The following is a 23,040-nucleotide window of genomic DNA, read 5'->3' as shown; positions in this document are numbered from 1 at the left end:
TAATATTGTGAGTCAGTATGACATGCAGAAGACAGGCATCGTTCTTAGAATCACTGCACACTCACTTATTAGGGCAGTCACAAGGCCAAAACTGACCAAATACAGTAACTCAAGTATGAACTCAACCTTACAGGTCGATGTTAGTGCCAAGAAGAAACGCACTCCTTTTACACCGTCGTCAGCGGATTCACATAGATGTCTACAGAACCTGTTCTATTAGACGCTTAAACAAGTAGAGCCCCCCGACAGAGTGGAGAGGGTGTCAGCAGTAAGTTTGTGTTGACGTCACTGATTCATTTGCCCTTCCTCTGATCCATCAGAACAATAACCCACAAAAAACGGATCCTGTCTGTGGAGCATACTCCTTCACTCGGTCAGCATTTGCTCAATAATCCATTAGTATTGCTAATGCCCAAAAAAAACAGGACTGGATCTAAAACAGAGATGCTACGTGAATATTAATATTTGCATGTCTTCTGTGTTTGGGTTTGTTTTGTACCCACTAGTGTTGGTCGAGCACCAAAGTGCTCGGGTGCTCGAGTAGAACACCTCGGGATGCTGAGATGCTCTACTGAGCACCCGAGCACAATGGAAGTCAATGAGAGAACCCGAGCATTAAACCAGGCACCCCCTGCTCTGAAGAGGAGAGGGTGTCTGGTTCACAGGAAAAGATCAGAAATTGATGGAAACACCACTCAAATGGTACGGAAACAGCATGGGGAGGATGTCTGGATGCATCTTGGACTCTCAGGTCGATGCTCGGAACGATGTTGTCCGAGTAGTTTGCCACTTTTACAGACTGACAATAATACACACAAAACCGAAGATAACATAAATTTTAGAGGAAAAATTGTTATATTTACTTGTATATAAAGTGCAAGTGCTGCCAAAAATTACAAGGTAGAGGCACTCCGATACAACCTGTATATCACATAAAGGAGGGCCTCATTCACATTGTGGAACAATTGTTCAGGTAGTGGGACTCCTACACTCATAAAGCCTATGCACTAAGGGAAAGGGCTGCCAAAAAATACAAGGAACCGGCACTCCAATACACCATTTATTACACATAAAAATTATGATTGATGTCCTGCTGGTGACCCTCTAAAACATTAGGGGTGAGGGCCTGCTGCTGAGCTGACCATCCAAAAAAATTTGTTGGCGAGGGCCTTATGCCGAGCTGACCGTCTAAAACATTTGGTGGGCGAGGGCCTGCTGCCGAGCTGACCATCTAAAACATTATGGGTAAGGGCCTGCTGCCAAGCTGACCATCTAAAAAATGTTTTGGGCAAAGGCTTGGTGCCAAGCTGATCATCTAAAAAATGTTGTGGGCGAAGGCCTGCTGCCGAGCTGACCATCTAAAACATAATGGGCGAGGGCCTGCTGCCAAGCTGATCATCTAAAAAATGTTGTGGGCAAGGGCTTGGTGCCAAGAGGATCATCTAAAAAAAATTGTGGGCGAGGGCCTGCTGCCGAGCTAACCATCTAAAACATTATGGGTGAGGGCCTGCTTCCGAGCTGATCAACTAAAAAAAAATTGTGGGCGAGAGCCTGCTGCCGAACTGACCATCTAAAACATTATGGGCAAGGACCTGCTGCCGAGCTGGCAATCTAAAAAAAATTATGGGCAAGGGCCTGCTTCCGAGCTGACCATCTAAAACATTATGGGTGAGGGCCTGCTGCCAAGCTGACCATCTAAAAAATGTTTTGGGCGAGGGCCTGCTGCTGAGCTGACCATCTAAAAATGTAGGGGTGAGGGTCTGCTGCTGAGCTGACCATCTAAAACATTATGGTTGAGGGCCTGCTGGTGATTCTCAAAAACATTATGGGTGAGGGCCTGCTGGTGACCCTCTAAAACATTATGGATGAGGGCCCGCTACAGAGCTGACCCTCTAAAACATTAGGAGTGAGGGCAGCCTAATAAGCATGTTGATATGATGGAGGTGGAGAAGGACGAGAAAAGGGAGATTGAACCATATACCCTTTTTAGTGGTGGAAGGGGTGCATGGGAATACAGTGTATTCAATACTTCATAAAAGCCACATTTAGAGTGCCTTTATGTTCAGCTGCTTTACTCTGGTGGAGTAGAGAAGTCAGGGGCAATCCAGGCCTTGTTCATTTTGATAAGAGTAAACCGGTCAGCATTTTCAGTTGACAGGCGGATGCGCTTATCAGTTATTATGCCCTCAGCAGCACTAAATACATGCCCTGATAAGACGCTGGCGGGGGGTGGGGGGGAGGGCAGGCCAGCACCTTCAAGGCGTAGAGCGCCAGTTCGTGCCATGTGTCAAGCTTGGACACCCAATAATTGTAAGGCACACAGGGATCACTAAGGACGCTGACACGGTCTGCTACGTACTCCTTCACCATTTTCCAAAATTTTTTCCTCCTTGTGACAGTAGGCCGCACATCAGGTTGAGGGTGCTGGCTGGGTGTCATAAAACTTTCCCAGGCCTTGGAGAGTGTTGCCCTGCCTCTGTTGGAACTGCTGTGTGCAGGGCCGGCGCTTCCATAGAGGCAAGGGGGGCAATTGCCCCCGGGGCCCTGAGTCCTTAGGGGCCCCCCCGTGCCGGCCCGCAACTAACTTTAGGCAGGCAGGACAGTCAGTGTCACACGGAGATGAGCGCTTCCATTGTGGAAGCGCTCATCTCCAGTCATCTGTATCGCTGTCCTCAGGACAGCGATACAGATGGCTGTGCGGCAGGGGAGGGAGAGGTGTGTCCCTTTCCCTTCCTCTGATAGGCTGCCGGCCTAGTGCCTGCAGCCTATCAGAGGCCGACACAGGCCGTACAGCGCAGGACACAGGCCGAAAGAGGCCTGCATCGCATCGCTGCCAAGGAGGTAAGTATAAGTGTTTTTTTTTTCGTTTTTTTTTCTGTACAATACTGGTGGCTACTGTCACATGATGGGGGGGCTCAGGCTACTGGCACATGATCGGGGGGCCCTATGGCTACTGGCACGATAGGGGGCCCTATGGCTACTGGCACATGATAGGGGGGCCCTATGGCTACTGGCACATGATAGGGGGGCCCTATGGCTACTGGCACATGATAGGGGGGGCCCTATGGCTACTGGCACATGATAGGGGGGGCCCTATGGCTACTGGCACATGATATAGGGGGTCCTCTGGCTACTGGCACATGATATAGGGGGGGCTCTGGCTACTGGCACATGATATGGGGGGCATCTATGAGGGCACATTTTACTGGCACATTATTGGGGGACATCTATGGGGGCACTTTTTACTGGCACATTATTGGTGGCACTATAGGGGCATCTACTGAGGCCACAAAGAACGGTTATTTTATATGGGGGCTCTGTATAGGGACATTATATACTGGGACACATTGTGGTGGGTACTATCGGGAAGGGGGGAGAGGAGTACTATGGGGTCATCTACGGGGGACACTTAGGGGTATTTTATGCTTACAAATTATGGGGGACACTGAGGGCATCTACTGGGGCACTATATATCGGGCATTTTATACTGGTACATTATGGGGGGCACTCGGGGGGAGAGGAGCACTATGGGGGCATTTACTGGGGTCACTATATAGGGGTATTTTATACTGGCACATTATGGAGACACTATGGGGACATTAGCTCAACTGGGGGCATTACAAAGGGGTATTTTTTGCACTGTCACATTATAAGGAGAATTATTACTACTGGGGGGGGGGCATTATGGTGGGCTTTATTACTCCCCCATGGTATGACCCCCTAGTAGCAGCACCAGACTCTCCCTGCTCTGCTATCCCTCTGCCTCTTCTCCAAATCCTTATTATGAAAAGTTTCTCATTAGGATAAAACACAACACCAGCTCCGCCGAGCCCCCGGCCAAAGTGTTGAAGTGGTGTCCGAGATCCCCAAGGGCCAAGCCAAGTTATTGTAAGTTTTTAGTTTTTATATGAAATATGTTTATGTTATACACATATAGGCTACACTGTGCCCCAAAATATACAGTTTCTTCTGTAAAAGTCATCAAGTGTCATGGGCGGGCCCCTTATTGTTTTTCGCCCCAGGGCCCCATTTCACCTAGAACCGGCCCTGGCTGTGTGTTCCCCTCGTCTCCCCTCCTCGGTTGGCCAAGGAACTACGTACTCTGCAGCCAGCGTTATCAGCTGGAAATTTTTGGAGCAATATTTCCACAGGGAGCTTCTGGTATTGCACCATTTTGCTTGTCCTCTCCACCACAGGAATGAGAGATGAGAAGTTCTCTTTGTAGTGGGAATCAAGAAGGTTGAGCAACCAGTAATCGGTGTTGGCCAAAATGCGTACAACGTGAGGGTCACGGGAAAGGCAGCCTAACATAAAGTCAGCCATGTGTGCAAGAGTCCCAACAGACAAGACTTTGCTGTCCTCCTCAGGAGGATGACTCTCAATCTCCTCATACTCTTCCTCCTCTTCTACCCATCCAAGCTGAACAGATGGAATAAAACTTCCATGGGTACTACCCTATGTAGCAGAGGCAACCGTCTTCTGCTCCTCCTCATCATCATCCACATGCAAAGCGTCCGTCTTAATTGTGAGCAGCAGGGGCGTAGCTATAGGGGGTGCAGAGGTAGCAGTCGCTACCGGGCCCAGGAGCCTGAGGGGGCCCAAAAACCCTTGTGCCACATAAGACACTGGCATTATAGAAAGTGCATGCTGGTCAATTTACACCTCTGGCTGGAGGGAAGGGGTTAGGTCAAGAATATGGCATGAGGGGGTGCCCTTTCAATGTTTGCCTCTGGCAGCAGGAAGACTATATGCTCCCCTGCCCCTTGCCAACAAGCACTAAAGGAATGGGGGCCCAAGCTGAACTCTTGCACCAGGGCCTGTGTTATTGCCGCTCACCATCTGTGTTGATTCCTCAAAGTTGCATAAAACCTCACAGAGGTCAGACATCCATGCCCACTCATCGCTTGTGAAGAGCGGAAGCTGACTGGAAATGCGACGACCATGTTACAGCTGGTATTCCACTACTGCTCTCTGCTGCTCACAAAGCCTGGCCAATATGTGGAACGTGGAGTTCCAGCGCGAGCTTACGTCGCACAACAGTCAGTGAGCTGGCAATTGCAAGCGCTGCTGCAGCGTTTCCAGACCGGCAGAAGCTGTCGATGACTTGCGGAAATGGGCACACACGCGGCGCGCCTTCACCTGTAGCTCAGGCAAATTGGGGTAGGTTTTTAGAAACCGCTGAATCACAAGGTTGAACACGTGGGCTATGCATGGAACGTGTGTGAGCTTGCCGAGCTTCAAAAGGTGCCACCAAGTTACGGCCATTATCAGACACAACCATGCCTGGTTGTAGGTTGAGTGGCAAGAGCCATAGCTCAGTCTGGTCCCTTATCCCCTGCCACAGCTCTGCGGCGGAGTGCTGTTTGTCACCTATGCAGATCAATTTAAGCACGGCCTGTTGCCGCTTCTCCACTGCAGTGCTACACTGCTTCCAGCTACTGACTAATGTCTGACTGGTGCAGCAAGATGATAATTCAGAGGAGGAAGTGGAGGAGGAGGCGGAGGAGGAGAAGGGGGGGTTGCAGCCGCTAACGTAGGTGGCGGCGGAATCCCTGACGACTCGCTCCCGGCCTCCACAACGTTCACCCAGTGTGCCGTCAGGGAAATGTAGCGTCCCTGGCCAAAAGCACTTGTCCATGTATCAGTAATTAAGTGGACCTTCCCAATAACTGCTTTGTTCAGGGCATGGGTGATGTTACGGGACACATGCTGGTGTAAGGCTGGGACTGCACACCATGAAAAATATTGGTGGCTGGGGACAGAGTACCACGGGACAGCTGCCGCCATCAGGCTGCGGAAAGCCTCAGTATCCAGAAGCCTAAATGGTAACATTTCCAGGGCCAGCAATTTGGAAAGGTGCGCATTTAGTGCTATGGTCTGTGGGTGGCTGGGTATTTGAGCTTTCGTTCAAAGGCCTGGGGTATAGACATCTGTACGCTGCGCTAGGACACATACAGTTGCAAGAAAAAGTATGTGAACCCTTTGGAATGATATGGATTTCTGCAAAAAACTGGTCATAAAATGTGATCTGATCTTCATCTAAGTCACAACAATAGACAATCACAGTCTGCTTAAACTAATAACACACAAAGAATTAAATGTTACCATGTTTTTATTGAACATACCATGCAAACATTCACAGTGCAGGTGGAAAAAGAATGTGAACCCTTTGATTTAATAACTGGTTGAACCTCCTTTGGCAGCAATAACTTCAACCAAATGTTTCCTATAGTTGCACATCAGACGTGCACAACGGTCAGGAGTAATTCTTGACCATTCCTCTTTACAGAGCTGTTTCAGTTCAGCAATATTCTTGGGATGTCTGGTGTGAATCGCTTTCTTGAGGTCATGCCACAGCATCTCAATCGGGTTGAGGTCAGGACTCTGACTGGGCCACTCCAGAAGGCGTATTTTCTTCTGTTTAAGCCATTCGGTTGTTGATTTACTTCTATGCTTTGGGTCGCTGCCCTGTTGCAACACACATCTTCTGTTGAGCTTCAGCTGGTGGACAGATGGCCTTAAGTTCTTCTGCAAAATGTCTTGATAAACTTGGGAATTCATTTTTCCTTTGATGATAGCAATCCGTCCAGGCCCTGACGCAGCAAAGCAGCCCCAAACCATGATGCCCCCACCACCATACTTCAAAGTTGGGATGAGGTTTTGATGTTGGTGTGCTGTGCCTCTTTTTCTCCACACATAGTTTTGTGTGTTTCTTCCAAACAACTAAACTTTGGTTTCATCTGTCCACAGAATATTTTGCCAGTACTGCTGTGGAACATCCAGGTGCTCTTGTGCAAACTGTAAATGTGCAGCAATGTTTTTTTTTGGACAGCAGTGGCTTCCTCTGTGGTATCCTCCCATGAAATCCATTCTTGTTTAGGGTTTTTAGTATCGTAGATTCGCTAACAGGGATGTTAGCATATGCCAGAGACTTTGTAGCTGACACTCTAGGATTATTCTTCACCTCATTGAGCAGTCTGCACTGTGCTCTTGCAGTCATCTTTACAGGACGGCCACTCCTAGGAAGAGTAGCAGCAGTGCTAAACTTTCTCCATTTATAGACAATTTGTCTTACCGTGGACTGATGAACGGCAAGGCTTTTGGAGATACTTTTATAACCCTTTCCAGCTTTATGCAAGTCAACAATTCTTAATTGTAGGTATTCTGAGAGCTCTTTTGTGTGAGGCATCATTCACATCAGGCAATGCTTCTTGTGAAAAGCAAACCCAGAACTGGTGTGTGTTTTTTTTTATAGGGCAGGGCAGCTGTAACCAACACCTCCAATCTCATCTCATTGATTGGACTCCAGTTGGCTGACACCTCACTCCAATTAGCTCTTGGAGATGTCTTAGAGGTTCACATACTTTTTCCACCTGCACTGTGAATGTTTACATGATGTGGATGTGCTAGCTGATGGTGCTTGCGAAGGTGCAGGTGCATGGTGGGAGGCATCCGGACCTGTGTCTTGGACAGGGGATTGGCCAGCACATAACACAGGGGTAGAGGAGGCAGTGGTGTGACCCGCAGACATTGGTCGTGGACCCAGGCGTTCGGCCAACCTATTATGGTGCTTTGATGCCATGTGGTGGATCATGATGGTGGTGGTGAGGTTGCTAGTGTTCACGCCCCTGCTCATATTGGTACGGCACAGGTTGCAAATTCTTTTATCATCCACACTTTCCTCAAAAAAGCGCCAGACTGCGGAACACCTACCCCTTGGCAAGGGAGATTGCCGCAAGGGTGTGCTCCGGGGAACAGTTGCAGGCCTGTTTGGTGTGGCCCGCCTTCTGCCTTTTGCCACCCCACTGCCTCTTCCAGCCTGTTGCAGTGCTGCGGATCCCTGCCCCCCTGTACTGCTGTTCTTGCTCGGCTTGCCACCTTTCCAGGTTGGGTCAGTGACTTCATCGTCTACCACCTCCTCTTCCACTTCCTCACTCTGGTTATCCTCCTGACCTGTTGAGACCTATCAACAACCTCCGTTATAGACAACTGTGTCTCATCCTCATCATGAACCTCTTGTGACACTCATTGCGGTTGACTTATTGGCAACTGTGTCTCATCCTCATCATTCACCTGGTGAAACACTAATTGCCATTCCCCACTGTCATCTTTTTGTGACTGTGGATGCTCAAGAGTTTGGGAATCAGGGCACAAGATCTCCTCATGTCCCTCTCCAAGCGGGCTTGGCGAGAGGGCCAAATCAAGGAATGGCGATGAAAAGAGCTCCTTGGAATATCTGTCACGGCTGAGGATGGGGAAAACCCTCAGCCATGCGATGCCAGAAGATGGAAGATCGCTACTTGGCCAGTTCCACAGAATTTGGGAGCAGGTCACCTCCTAGAGCAGGGGTGTCAAACTCAAATTCATCGGGGGCCGCATCAGCAGTTTGGTCACCCTCAAAGGGCCGGAAAACTTACAGTTACTTGGCTTGGCCCTTGGGGATCTCGGACGCCACTTCCACACTTTGGCCGGGGGCTCGGTGGAGCTGATGAGGTGTTTTATCCTAATGAGAAAGATTTCATAATAAGTATTTGGAGATAATAGCAGCCCCCAGTAATAACAGCCCCCAGTAATAACAGCCCCCAGTAATAACAGCCCCTCTGTGCCAGTAATAACAGCCCCCGCCAGTAATAACAGCCCCCTTTGCCAGTAATAACAGCTCCCCCTTTGCCAGTAATAACAGCCCCCCCTTTGCCGGTAATAACAGCCCCCCCTTTGCCAGTAATAGCAGCCCCCAGTAATAACAGCCCCCAGTAATAACAGCCCCTCTGTGCCAGTAATAACAGCCCCCAGTAATAACAGCCCCTCTGTGCCAGTAATAACAGCCCCTCTGTGCCAGTAATAACAGCCCCCGCCAGTAATAACAGCCCCCTTTGCCAGTAATAACAGCCCCCCCTTTGCCAGTAATAACAGCCCCCCCTTTGCCAGTAATAGCAGCCCCCAGTAATAACATCCCCCAGTAATAACAGCCCCCAGTAATAACAGCCCCTCTGTGCCAGTAATAACAGCCCCCAGTAATAAGAGCCCCTCTGTGTCAGTAATAACAGCCCCTCTGTGCCAGTAATAACAGCCCCCAGTAATAACAGCCCCTCTGTGCCAGTAATAACAGCTCCCAGTAATAAGAGCCCCTCTGTGTCAGTAATAACAGCCCCCAGTAATAAGAGCCCCTCTGTGTCAGTAATAACAGCCCCTCTGTGCCAGTAATAACAGCCCCCAGTAATAACAGCCCCTCTGTGCCAGTAATAACAGCCCCCAGTAATAAGAGCCCCTCTGTGTCAGTAATAACAGCCCCTCTGTGCCAGTAATAACAGCCCCCACCAGTAATAACAGCCCCCTTTGCCAGTAATAACAGCCCCCCCCTTTGCCAGTAACAAACAGCCCCCCCTTTGCCAGTAATAACAAACAGCCCCCCCTTTGCCAGTAATAACAGCCCCCACCAGTAATAACAGCTCCCCCTTTGCCAGTAATAACAGCCCCTCCTTTGCCAGTAATAACAGCCCCCAGTAATAACAGCCCCCGCCAGTAATAACAGCCCCCCTTTGCCAGTAATAACAGCCCCCCCTTTGCCAGTAATAACAGCCCCCGCCAGTAATAACAGCCCCCCCTTTGCCAGTAATAACAAACAGCCCCCCTTTGCCAGTAATAACAGCCCCCCCTTTGCCAGTAATAACAGCCCCCGCCAGTAATAACAGCCCCCCTTTGCCAGTAATAACAAACAGCCCCCCCTTTGCCAGTAATAACACCCCCCGCCAGTAAAAGTATTGTACATAATAAAAATAATAAAAAAAAACACATACTTACCTCCATGTCAGTGATGCGATGCAGGCCTCTTCTGGCCTGTGTCCCACACTGTATGGCTCAGGCAGCGCGATGACGTCATCGCACCGCCTGCGCCGGCCTCTGATAGGCTGCAGGCACTAGGCCGGCAGCCTATCAGAGGAAGGGAAAGGGACACGCCTCTCCCTCCCCTACCGCAGCACAGGCAGGCATCTGTATCGCTGTCCTGAGGACGGCGATACAGATGACTGGAGATGAGCGCTTCCACAATGGAAGCGCTCATCTCCCTGTGCCCAGCCGCCAGCTCGCTCGCCTGCCGCATATCGGCGGCGGCTGCGCGGGTCACATGACGAGGCCTGGCGGGCCGGATTCGGCCCGCGGGCCTTGTGTTTGACACCCGTGTCCTAGAGCTTCCCTAATCTGACCCTGACTCCTAGCTGCATGAGCCGCCCTTGAAGGTAGGAGGGCTCATGCTCAGGAACCTCGGATCCCTACTGACCCTGCGCCGATCCCTGAGCTAGGAGCTGGGTAGACAGCCCGTTCCTCCTGGACGCGGAGAAACAGGAGTCTAAAGTGGCCAAGCTACAAGGGGAACAGAAACAACTTATGGCAATGGCAGGTTAATGAAACAAACACAACACTAACCTGCCACAGACAACAAAGCCTGGAACCCATGTGCAAGTGCTGCTGTCCAGAACACAAACGAACACAGCACACACCACACATCACACAGGAACCCAGGACCATAAGCTGCAATAACAATGAGACCACACACACACCTTCATAACACCATGTAACGTAATTTATGACCACAAGGGTGGCCCTCACTGACAGATGGTATTAGCCAGGAGGATGACTTCAGCTAACCATGGCTGAAGTACCCCTCAGAGTCTGGCATCCAGCAGGAGCTGAATAGCCCCAAGTGGCCACACCCACACCCAGTGTTCACAAACTAAGAAGTGAGTTAACCCTTCCTACACCAGGCAAGGGAAAAAGCCAATTAAAGGGGAAGTGTCCAAATAAACATCACACTGCAGCTGTTACCGTAGGCAACGACATGCGTGGCAACCATGTCCTGGGAGTCAGCCAGAAGGCCGAGACACTGCCACCACATGTACACAATACCAAACGTTGCCACGGGCAGCCACAGTGAAGGGAAGTGTCACAGTGCACGCCTACATAAATCTCGTGCACACCAGACATACAAAGTGCATACATACACAGACACCCAACCAAGTGTAACCGCATGCACTTGACAGCAAGCTGCCTAGCAACAGCTCAGGCTGCTATACTGCCAAGTACCAAATCATGTTGCCAGCGGCAACCACACGTGAGGCAACATACCAGCAGCCCTCACCATGTGGTTGACAATAAAACCAAACCGCAGGCAACTGCATGCGGATCCTGAGTCACGACCATGACCACAGTCGTGACAATATCCGAGTGTGGGACCACTTGTTTGCCAAGACTCTCCATGGTGGGAGGAAAGAGTATCATGGTGAGGATTCTGTTGACCAGACTCTTAGCTACTGAGACTGGACTTTGTGGAAGACAGGGTGGTGCTTAACTGACTGGAAGCATTATCTGCTGCAATCCAACCGACCACCTGGTCGCACTGGTCTGACTTTGAAAGTGGTGTCCTGCGCCGCCCCCTGCAAACTGAGACATGAAGCTAGGTATCGTGAATGAGTGTGTTTCTTATGCTCTGGCAGCAGGCACAGTTTCACCGCACCCAGGGCCACGGCCTCTGTGTGCACCATCAGCAGCACGGCCACTTCCCCATCCCTTACTGCTCGCCTTGCGCATATTAAATGGTATATATGCTTGCAAGTATGTCACACGTACAGTAGCGCAGGCTTTATAAGTGTATGCACAAATAAAGTACACAGAATGTTACAGAAATTTTTAGGATGCACAAACGTTATACAGGAGGTATAGCGCAAGTAATGTCCCCGTTCGTCACCGCCTAAAAAAAAATTACATTGAATGAATGTCACTGATATTTAGGATGCGCAAATGTTATACAGGACATATAGCGCAAGTAATGTCTCTGTCACAAGCGGCAAATAAAAAATTACACTGAATTAATGTCACTGATATTTAGGATGGGCAAACGTTATACATGAGATGCAGCGCAGGTAATGTCGCTGCCACCAGCAGCAAAAAAATTAGACTGAATGTCACTGATATTTCGGATACGCAAACGTTATACAGGAGATGTAGCTGAAACCGTCCACAGTGGACACCGTCTACAGAAAAAGTACACTGGATGTCACAGATATTTTTAGGCTGCGCACACGTTACACAGGAGATGTAGTGCATATAATGTCGCTGTCACCAGCGGTGAAAAAAATTACTCTGAATGTCGCTGATATTTCGGATGCGCTAACGTTATACTGGAGATGTAGTGCAGGTAATGTCGCTGCCACCAGCTGCAAAAAAAATTGTCTGAATGTCACTGATATTTCGGATACGCAAACGTTATACAGGAGATGTAATGTAATGATGCTCAGGTAATGTAACTGTCCACAGCGGACACCAACTACGGAAAAAGTACACTGGATGTCACAGATATTTTTAGGCTGCGCACACGTTAGACAGGAGATGTAGCGCAGATAATGTCGCTGTCTGCAGCGGCCTAACAATTGCAAGCTATTTAGCGCAGGTTGCGCAAAAAATATATATTGCTGCCAGATACAACTATAGTCCTTAAAAGGACTTTTGGGTCTCTAACAAGTTTTAGGAATTTAGTGCAGGCTGCACTAAAAATATATATTGCTGCCACACACAATAGTCTTTAAAAGGACTTTTGGGTCTCTAACAAGTTTTAGCAATTTAGCGCAGGTTGTGCTAAAAATATATCAACAGCATCAGTAGGAGGCCACAGAGTGGCACAATGACAGAGTGTGGAGGTGGCGGCAGAAGCAGCATCAGAAGGAGGCCACAGGTTGGCACAATGACCAAGTGCAGAGGTCGCGGCAGCATCAGGAGACCACAGAGTGGCAAGGTGACACAGTGTAGAGGTGTCAGCAGCTTTAGGAGGCCACAGAGTGGCAAGGTGACATAATGTGGAGGTGGCGGCAGCATCAGAAGGGCACAGAGTGGCAAGGTGACATAGTGTGGAGGTGGCAGCAGCATCAGGAGGCCATAGTATGAGGAGGCCACAGAGTGGCACGACGACGAGAGATTGCGGAGGTGGCAGCAGCATGAGGGGGCCACAGAGTGGCACGAGGACAAGAGATTGTAGAGGTGGCAGCAGCATGAGAAGGCCAGAGAGTGTCCGCTTCGTCTATTCATTTATAGGGAATATGGGACAGAACAGAAGGTTAAAATTTCTCAACTTTATAAAGTGTTGCTTAAAACACGATTTAATAATACGCGTTCTCCGTCGCAAAAGGCTTTGCAAATTTATTGTCTGTGAATTTCCCTCAAAGATTGGGATAATATATTGGCGAATTTAAGCTTATTTTCTTATAATTTAAATCAAGTTTTGATTCAATTTAATAATTAATATTTAATAAATTTAATAATAAAAATTAAGTGTTGCCTAAGACAGAAGAGAATCCGCCAGTCTTCAGTTTATTCGACGACAGGGTTACGAAGGAGAAAGCATTCCAAAAAACAATTTCTCTCCACCTGGAGACGAATCCTGTCAAGATTGATGCAAGTGCGGTATCGGCTGCTCATCGACCCATATACTTATGGGGAACCTACCTGGCATGAACAGACAATGAGAAGACAAAGCATCAAGATAGCTTTGAGCCCGGATAAGTCTAGAAGTTCATCAAGATACGTCACTAAAGATTTTACCGCATATAACTGCAGCGCTGACCGCTGAATAAATTTTGTTTATCAACCGAAATACTTCAATAAAGATTTTACTGCATATAACCGCAGCGCTGACCGCTGAATAAAATTAGTTTTTCGACTGAAATTTGTCACTAAAGGTTTTGCCACATATACACTGCGTGCAGAATTATTAGGCAAATTAGTATTTTGACCACATCATCCTCTTTATGCATGTTGTCTTACTCCAAGCTGTATAGGCTCGAAAGCCTACTACCAATTAAGCATATTAGGTGATGTGCATCTCTGTAATGATAAGGGGTGTGGTCTAATGACATCAACACCCTATATTAGGTGTGCATAATTATTAGGCAACTTCCTTTCCTTTGGCAAAATGGGTCAAAAGAAGGACTTGACAGGCTCAGAAAAGTCAAAAATAGTGAGATATCTTGCAGAGGGATGCAGCACTCTTAAAATTGCAAAGCTTCTGAAGCGTGATCATCGAACAATCAAGCGTTTCATTCAAAATAGTCAACAGGGTCGCAAGAAGCGTGTGGAAAAACCAAGGCGCAAAATGAACTGAGAAAAGTCAAGCGTGCAGCTGCCAAGATGCCACTTGCCACCAGTTTGGCCATATTTCAGAGCTGCAACATCACTGGAGTGCCCAAAAGCACAAGGTGTGCAATACTCAGAGACATGGCCAAGGTAAGAAAGGCTGAAAGACGACCACCACTGAACAAGACACACAAGCTGAAACGTCAAGACTGATTTTTCTAAGGTTTTATGGACTGATGAAATGAGAGTGAGTCTTGATGGGCCAGATGGATGGGCCCGTGGCTGGATTGGTAAAGGGCAGAGAGCTCCAGTCCGACTCAGACGCCAGCAAGGTGGAGGTGGAGTACTGGTTTGGGCTGGTATCATCAAAGATGAGCTTGTGGGGCCTTTTCAGGTTGAGGATGGAGTCAAGCTAAACTCCCAATCCTACTGCCAGTTTCTGGAAGACACCTTCTTCAAGCAGTGGTACAGGAAGAAGTCTGCATCCTTCAAGAAAAACATGATTTTCATGCAGGACAATGCTCCATCACACGCGTCCAAGTACTCCACAGCGTGGCTGGCAAGAAAGGGTATAAAAGAAGAAAATCTAATGACATGGCCTCCTTGTTCACCTGATCTGAACCCCATTGAGAACCTGTGGTCCATCATCAAATGTGAGATTTACAAGGAGGGAAAACAGTACACCTCTCTGAACAGTGTCTGGGAGGCTGTGGTTGCTGCTGCACGCAATGTTGATGGTGAACAGATCAAAACACTGACAGAATCCATGGATGGCAGGCTTTTGAGTGTCCTTGCAAAGAAAGGTGGCTATATTGGTAACTGATTTGTTTTTGTTTTGTTTTTGAATGTCAGAAATGTATATTTGTGAATGTTGAGATGTTATATTGGTTTCACTGGTAAAAATAAATAATTGAAATGGGTATATATTTGTTTTTTGTTAAGTTGCCTAATAATTATGCACAGTAATAGTCACCTGCACACACAGATATCCCCTTAAAATAGCTAAAACTAAAAACAAACTAAAAACTACTTCCAAAAATATTCAGCTTTGATATTAATGAGTTTTTTTTGGTTCATTGAGAACATGGTTGTTGTTCAATAATAAAATTAATCCTCAAAAATACAACTTGCCTAATAATTCTGCACTCCCTGTAGCTGCAACAGTGAATGCTAAATATATTTTTGTCTACCGAAAAATGTCACTAAAGGTTTTACCATATGTAACTGCAAAAGTGAACGCTGAATATATTTTGTTTTTGTACTGAAATAATAACTGCAGAAGTGAAATGCGTATATTTTTTTCTTTTTGTACTGATATAAGCCAGTAAATGCTTTTAGCAGAAATAAATGCACCAGTGAAGTGCACATATATTTTTCTTTCTGTACTAAAAGCTTTTGCCACAAATAACTGCACCAGTGAAGTGCGTATATATTTTTCTTTCTGTACTGAAATAGGCCACTAAACCCTTTCAACACATATAACTGCAGAAGTGAACTGAGAATATATATTTTTTTGTACTGAAATAGGCCACTAAACGCTTTCAAGACATGTAACCGCCGCCGACGTGAACTGAGAATATATTTTTCTTTTTGTACTGAAATAGATTACTAGACGATTTCAAGACATATAACCGCCGCTGACGTGAACTGAGATATATTTTTCTTTTAGTAATGAAATATTCCACTAAACGCTTTCAACACAAATAACCGCCAAAGTGAACTGAGGATATATTCTTATTTTCTTACTGAAATACAAAATAACACATATAACCGCCGTAGGTAGGTAGGTAGGCTGCTGAGAAGCAGGTGGTCTACCCCAGGCACGTTTGGCTCCCGACCTCCCACTGCTGCCACCCTGCTGACTCACTGCTGCCACCCTGCTGACTCCCAGCCATGCTTTCAACACATAACCACTGACGTGAACTGAGAATATATTTTTATGCTGAAATACAAAATAACACACATAACCGCCGCACTGACTGACTGCTACCGCCGCTACTTCCATGAACCCCTGCACCACTACTCCCTGGGTAGGTAGGCTGCTTCGAAGCAGGTGGTCTACCCCGGGCACGTTTGGCTCCCGACCTCCCACTGCTGCCACCCTGCTGACTCCCAGCCATGCTTTCAACACATGTAACCGCCGACGTGAACTGAGAATATATTTTTCTTTTTGTACTGAAATAGGCCAGTAAACGCTTTGAGCAGAAATAAATGCACCAGTGAAGTGCGTATATATTTTTCTTTCTATACTGAAATAGGCCACTAAATGCTTTTGCCACAAATAAGTGTACCAGTGAAGTGCGTATATTTTTTTCTTTTTGTACTTTAATTGGCCACTAAACACTTTTGCCACAAATAAGTGCACCAGTGAAGTGCGTATATTTTTTTCTTTCTGTACGCTTTCAACACATATAACTGCAGAAGTGAACTGCGTATATATTTTTCTTGTTTGAAAAGATGCAAGCCACTAAAGACTTTTCAACATAGCACTTGCACCCCAAGAACAAGTTGCTGGAATGACAGAGCTGTATAATAGCTATTTGGATCCCCAAATAATCTTTCCCTGCACTTGTAAATCGCGTTTCTAGCACTGTCCCTAGCGCCTTCTGACGTCTCTCCCTGCACTAAGATGCTGTGAAATGATTCCTCCCTATCCTTTCCCTGCACTTGTAAATCGCTTTTCTGGCACTGTCACTAGCGCCTTCTGACGTCTCTCCCTGCACTAAGATTCTGTGAAATGATTCCTCCCTTTTTATTCCCTGCACTTATAAATCGTTTTTTCATTTTTTTTTTCACAATGGGGTTTTTCCAATTGCTGTCCCTAGCGCCTTCTCACCTCTGTCCCTGCACTCTGAACGCTGGAAAATGTCTGACTCTAAGATGGCCGCCGTATTTATAGGGCTGTGACATCACAGGGCTTGCTGGCTGCTGATTGTCTGCATGCATGGCATTATGGGTCAGCCCGCCTTTCCAGAGTTCCTTACCCCATGTCCTCGCACGTATAGCCGCCATTTTAGGAAAAATTGTGATTCGTTACCACAAAGAGCGAGAAATTCGCATTCATTGCAAATAGAATTTTTCCAGAAATTCGGATCAAATTCCAATTCGTCTGATTCGATTCGCTCATCACAACCTTCTCTCAGCTCACCAAGCACAGCGCTGTACATCATATAGCGGCTGTCCCCTTGGTATCACAACTCAGTCCCTTCACTTCAATGGTGCTGAACTACGCTTAGATCATGTGACCGATGAAAAAGGTTGCAGTGCTACTGCAAGCACGGGTACGTTCTCTAACAGCCAATGAGAGAGGGTCCCCGATAGAGATGTTGCGAACATAAAATTTTCCGTTCACGAACGGCGAACGCAAATTTTCGCAAATGTTCGTGAACGGGCGAACCAGGCGAACCGCCATGTACTTCAATAGGCAGGCGAATTTTAAAACCCACAGGGACTCTTTCTGGCCACAATAGGGATGGAAAAGTTGTTTCAAGGGGACTAACACCTGGACTGTGGCATGCCGCAGGGGGATCCATGGCAAAACTCCCATGGAAAATTACGTAGTTGACGCAGAGTCGAGTTTTAATCCATAAAGGGCATAAATCACCTAACATTCCTAAATTGTTTGGAATAACGTGCTTTAAAACATCAGGTATGATGTTGTATCGATCAGGTAGTGTAAGGGTTACGCCCGCTTCACAGTGACAGACCAAACTCCCCGTTTAACGCACCGCAAACAGTCCGTTTGCACAACCGCAAACTCCCCATTTGCACAAGGTTGGATACCAAGCTAGCCATGTCCCGTTCCTTGTCCTCACTGACGTCATTGAAGGTCTCTTCCTCCAACCAGCCACGTACAACACCAAGGGTCCCTGAAAGGTGACAACAAGCCCCCTGGGACGCCTGCTGTAGGTGGTCTTCCACCTCCTCAAAGCCGCGTTGCCGCAGGTCCAGCAATCGACAACGACAAGGCTGCTTCTGGTGGTGACCACAACTCTTCCTCTTCATGCTCATCTACGGCCTGATCCAGCACTCTTCGCAGGGCACGCTCCAGAAAAAACGCATATGGGATGAGGTCGATGATGTTGCCTTCGGTTTGACTGACCAGGTGCGTTCAGTAACGCGGCCAAAAAATTCCCAGCTCTGCAGAGGCTGTCCTCTTTTTTTTTTTATTAAAAAAAAAAATCTGTTCTTAACAGTTTAATCTCTGTTTTGTCCCCTATCAGGGGCCGGTGTATGGAATAGATTTTAGGAACCGGGAGATGGAAAAATATGCTTGATCGGTCCTCTTACTTCCAATTTGGGGCACTGCGCGTATGCCTTGCAATGTACTGTGCCACCAGATATGAGTGGTGTGTTTAAGTAGTACTATTCCTATCAGTTTAATCCCTGTACGTCTCCTATCAGGGGACGTGTATGGAATAGATTTTAGGAACCGGGAGATGGAAAAAGATGTTTGGTCGGTCCTCTTACTTCCAATTTGGGGCACTGCGTGTATGCCTTGCAATGTACTGTGCCACCAGATATGAGTGGTGTGTTAAGTAGTACTATTCCTATCAGTTTAATCCCTGTTACGTCCCCTATCAGGGGACGTGTATGGAATAGATTTTAGACAACCGCAAAGAGTTGTCAATAGTTGACACACTCGTGACATAAATTTTATTCCTCTATGCGTCAATCTTGGTGTAGTGATGACTGTGCTCGTGCGCACGTTTGGGAGATTGCAGGAGATGGGGGTTTTTCAAAGTCTATGGTTGTGCTGAGGTAGTTCAGTGACAGTTAAGTGACCCAGGAAACAATGATTCTGCAGTGTGGGCCCATTGCTGGCCTAGTAGGCTTTAATGATCACCTTAGATGATCACAAAGAAAATTAATGTTTTTTCTATGCAAAATTATCCAGCCGATCTCTTTTGGTCTGTTCACAATGAAGCAACGACCTTATCATCTGGGGTGTGCCAACATTGCCATTGCCAACACACTCATAGAGGTGGTCGCTTCATTGTGATACGCAAGCCCCTTCACCACAACAAGGTAACGATCACGAAGGGGAATTGACACATGTATGTGCCTTTTTTTGTTTTGTTTTGTTTTTGCAGCCACAGTGCAGCACCAGAGGCCAGAAAAATTAGGCATGTACACATACCTGAAAAATTAGGTATTGTTGCAGCCGCTGCTGTAGCAGCGGACAGAAAAATTGATGTTTACCAGGCAGAAAGTGCACTAAAACATTGCGGCTTGAACCCTAGTTGGTGGCGGATAAGTCACGCAAGTCATCCGGCATGCAGAGATAAAATACAGCAGCGTGTAGACCATTTTTAGCCCAAGGCAGCTCATCTCATCACCAGGCTTTTTTTAGTCAAATGTATCGCCCACTGTCAGTCCCTTCGGGATCCATGCCTCATTCATCTTAATAAAGGTGAGGTAATCTAGACTTTTTTGACCTAGGCGACTTCTTTTCTCAGTGACAATACCTCCTGCTGCGCTGAAGGTCCTTTCTGACAGGACACTTAAAGCGGGGCAAGCCAGAAGTTCTATCGCAAATTGGGATAGCTCAGGCCACAGGTCAAGCCTGCACACCCAGTAGTCAAGGGGTTCATCGCTCCTCAGAGTGTTGATATCTGCAGTTAAGGCGAGGTAGTCTGCTACCTGTCGGTCGAGTCGTTCTCTGAGGGTGGACCCCAAAGGGCTGTGGCGATGCGTAGGACTTAAAAATCTCTGCATGTCCTCAATCAACAACACGTCTGTAAAGCGTCCTGTCATTGCCGGTGTCGTAGTGGTAGGAGGAGGATTACTTTCACCGCTTCCCCTGTTGGATTCCCATTGTGCTGTAACATCACCCTTATACGCTGTGTAAAGCATACTTTTAAATTTATTTTGGAACTGCTGCATCCTTTCCGACTTGCGGTAATTCGGTAACATTTCAGGCACTTTCTGCTTATACCGGGGGTCTAGTAGCTTGGCCACCCAGTACAGGTCGTTCTCCTTCAGCCTTTTTATACGAGGGTCCCTCAATAGGCACGACAGCATGAAAGACCCTATTTGCACAAGGTTGGATGCCGAGCTACTCATGTCCCGTTCCTCGTCCTCACTGATCTCACTAAAAGTCTGTTCTTCCCCCCAGCCACGTACAACACCATGGGTACCAGATAGGTGACAACGAGCACCCTGGGATGCCTGCTGTGGTTGGTCTTCCTCCTCCTCCTCAAAGCCACATTCCTCCTCTGACTCCTCTTCCTCAGACTCCTCTTCCAGCGTTGCCGCAGGTCCAGCAAGCGATGCTGATAAGGCTGTTTCTGGTGGTGATGGTGACCACAACTCTTCCTCTTCCTCTTCACGCTCATCTACGGCCTGATCCAGCACTCTTTGCAGGGCAAGCTCCAGGAAGAAAACAAATGGGATGATGTCGCTGATGGTGCCTTCAGTGCGACTGACTAGGTTTGTCACCTCCTCAAAAGGACGCATGAGGCTACAGGCATTGCGCATGAGCGTCCAGTAACGTGGCAAAAAAATTCCCAGCTCCGCAGAGGCTGTCCTAGCACTCCGGTCATACAAATACTCGTTGACGGCTTTTTCTTGTTGGAGCAGGCGGTCGAACATTAGGAGTGTTGAATTCCAACGTGTCGGGTTGTCGCAAATCAAGCGCCTCACTGGCATGTTGTTTCGCCACTGGATATCTGAAAAATGCGCCATGGCCGTGTAGGAACGCCTGAAATGGCCACACACCTTCCTGGCCTGCTTGAGGACGTCCTGTAAGCCTGGGTACTTATGCACAAAGCGTTGTACAATCAGATTCAACACATGTGCCATGCACGGCACATGTGTCAACTTGCCCAAATTCAATGCCGCCAACAAATTACTTCCTTTGTCACACACCACTTTGCCGATCTCCAGTTGGTGCGGAGTCAGCCACTGATCCACCTGTGTGTTCAGGGCGGACAGGAGTGCTGGTCCGGTGTGACTCTCTGCTTTCAGGCAAGTCAACCTCAAGACTGCGTGACACTGTCGTATCCGGGATGTGGAATAGCCCCTGGGAAGCTGGGGGGGGGGGGGGGGCAGTTGATGTGGAGCAAGACGCAGCAGCAGAAGAGGACTCAGTCGAGGATGTTTTCGAAGAGGATGGAGTAGGAGGAGTAGAGGAGGTGGCAGCAGGCCTGCCTGCAAGTCGTGGCGGTGTCACCAACTCCTCTGCAGAGCCACGCATTACATGCTTGGCAGCCGTCAGCAGGTTTACCCAATGCGTAGTGTAGGTGATATACCTGCCCTTACTGTGCTTTGCAGACCAGATATCAGTGGTCAGATGGACCCTTGCCCCAACACTGTGTGCCAGACATGCTATGACTTCCTTTTGCACAATTGAGTACAGGTTGGGGATTGCCTTTTGTGCAAAGAAATTTTGGCCGGGTACCTTCCACTGCGGTGTCCCAAAAGCTACAAATTTTTTGAAGGCCTCAGACTCCACCAGCTTGTATGGTAAAAGCTGGCGGGCTAAGAGTTCCAACAAGCCAGCTGTCAGACGCCAGGCAAGGGGGTGACTTTGTGACATTGGGCAAGGAGGACAGCAGTGGTTGACGTGGCTGAAGATGCTGGACCAGGAGGAGGATGGCGGCTTTGAGTTTGTGTGATGCTTGTACTCATGTGTTGATCCCATAGGCGTTTGTAATTTGAGATCATGTGCCTTTGCAAAGCAGTTGTACCTAGGTGGGTGTTGGACTTCCCACGACTCAGTTTCTTTTGGGACAGGTTGCAAATGACATCACTGTTGTCAGAGGCAGACACAAAAAAAAATGCCACACTGCTGAGCTCTGCAATGAAGGCATTCTGGTGGTGGCAACAGCATGCGATGATTGGCGTGCTGTCTGGCTGACCCTGGGTGCCGATGCATGCTGTCTGACTGTGCCACTAGCTCCTTGCGACGACCTCCCCCTGCTTCCAATTCGTCTCCTCCTCCTCTCTGTCTCCCCATCTGAACTTTCCCCCTGTTCTTCTTCCCTCTGAGCGGGCACCCACGTGACATCCATGGACACATCATCATCATCAACCGCTTCACTTGTATCTGACAACTCAGCAAAGGAAGCAGCAGCGGGTACAACATCATCATCATCACACCGTACGTCCATGTGTGTAATGCTGCCTGACTGAGACATATCCCTGTTATCTACATCCTCTGGCAATAATGGTTGCGCATCACTCATTTCTTCCAACTGATGTGTAAATAACTCCTCTGACAGATCAAGTGAAGCTGCTGTGGTGCTAGTGTTGGTGATGGCAGCAGGCGGGCGAGTGGTAACTTGAGAGGTGCCCGAAGTTGAGCTGGAGGAGGATGGTGCGTCAAGGTTCCGAGCGGAAGCTGTAGAAGATTGGGTGTCCTATGTTAGCCAGTCAACTATGTCCTCAGAACTTTTCGAGTTCAGGGTACGTGGCCTCTGAACACTGGGCATTATTCTAGGGCCAAAGGGAATCACAGCACCACGACCACGACGGCCCCTGCGGCCTGTCTCTGCCTGTGATTATTTTTAGATTAGTTTAGTTGTACTATGCGTGCAAGCTACTGTAACACAAGATATGAGTGGCACTGTGCACTGGCAGAAGTTGGCAGAGTAGACGCTGTAGGCCTGACACACACGCTTGCAGACAACTGACTGCTTTTCTATCACATTCAAAAATTATTATTTTTTTTAAATGTAATCTACTGTGACACCAGATATGAGTTGCACTGGTGACACTATGCACTGGCAGGGCCTGAAACACACACGCTTGCAGGCAACTGACTGCTATTCTTTTACAGTCAAAATATTATTATTTTTTTTAAATGTAATCTACTGTGACACCAAATATGAGTTGCACTGGTGTAACACTGTGCACTGGCAGGGCCTGAAACACACACGCTTGCAGGCAACTGACTGCTATTCTATTACAGTCAAAATA

The 23,040-nt window shown here is 47.8% G+C and overlaps 1 protein-coding gene and 1 non-coding gene across 3 annotated transcripts in view; one reads left to right on the top strand and one right to left on the bottom strand.

Moving 5' to 3' along the window:
* Window positions 1-23,040, bottom strand: part of TRPA1 (transient receptor potential cation channel subfamily A member 1) — a 197,657-nt gene that overhangs the window by 19,820 nt on the left and 154,797 nt on the right. The window lies entirely within an intron of this gene.
* Window positions 18,271-18,452, top strand: LOC121002957. The gene has a single exon (XR_005779360.1). It is a non-coding gene; the product is annotated as a U2 spliceosomal RNA (small nuclear RNA).

The sequence above is a fragment of the Bufo bufo genome, chromosome 5 (genome assembly GCF_905171765.1).
Source record: "Bufo bufo chromosome 5, aBufBuf1.1, whole genome shotgun sequence".
NCBI lineage: Eukaryota > Metazoa > Chordata > Amphibia > Anura > Bufonidae > Bufo > Bufo bufo.
The sequence above is the reverse complement of the archived record's forward strand: the minus strand, read 5'-3'. Positions and strand labels throughout refer to the sequence as shown.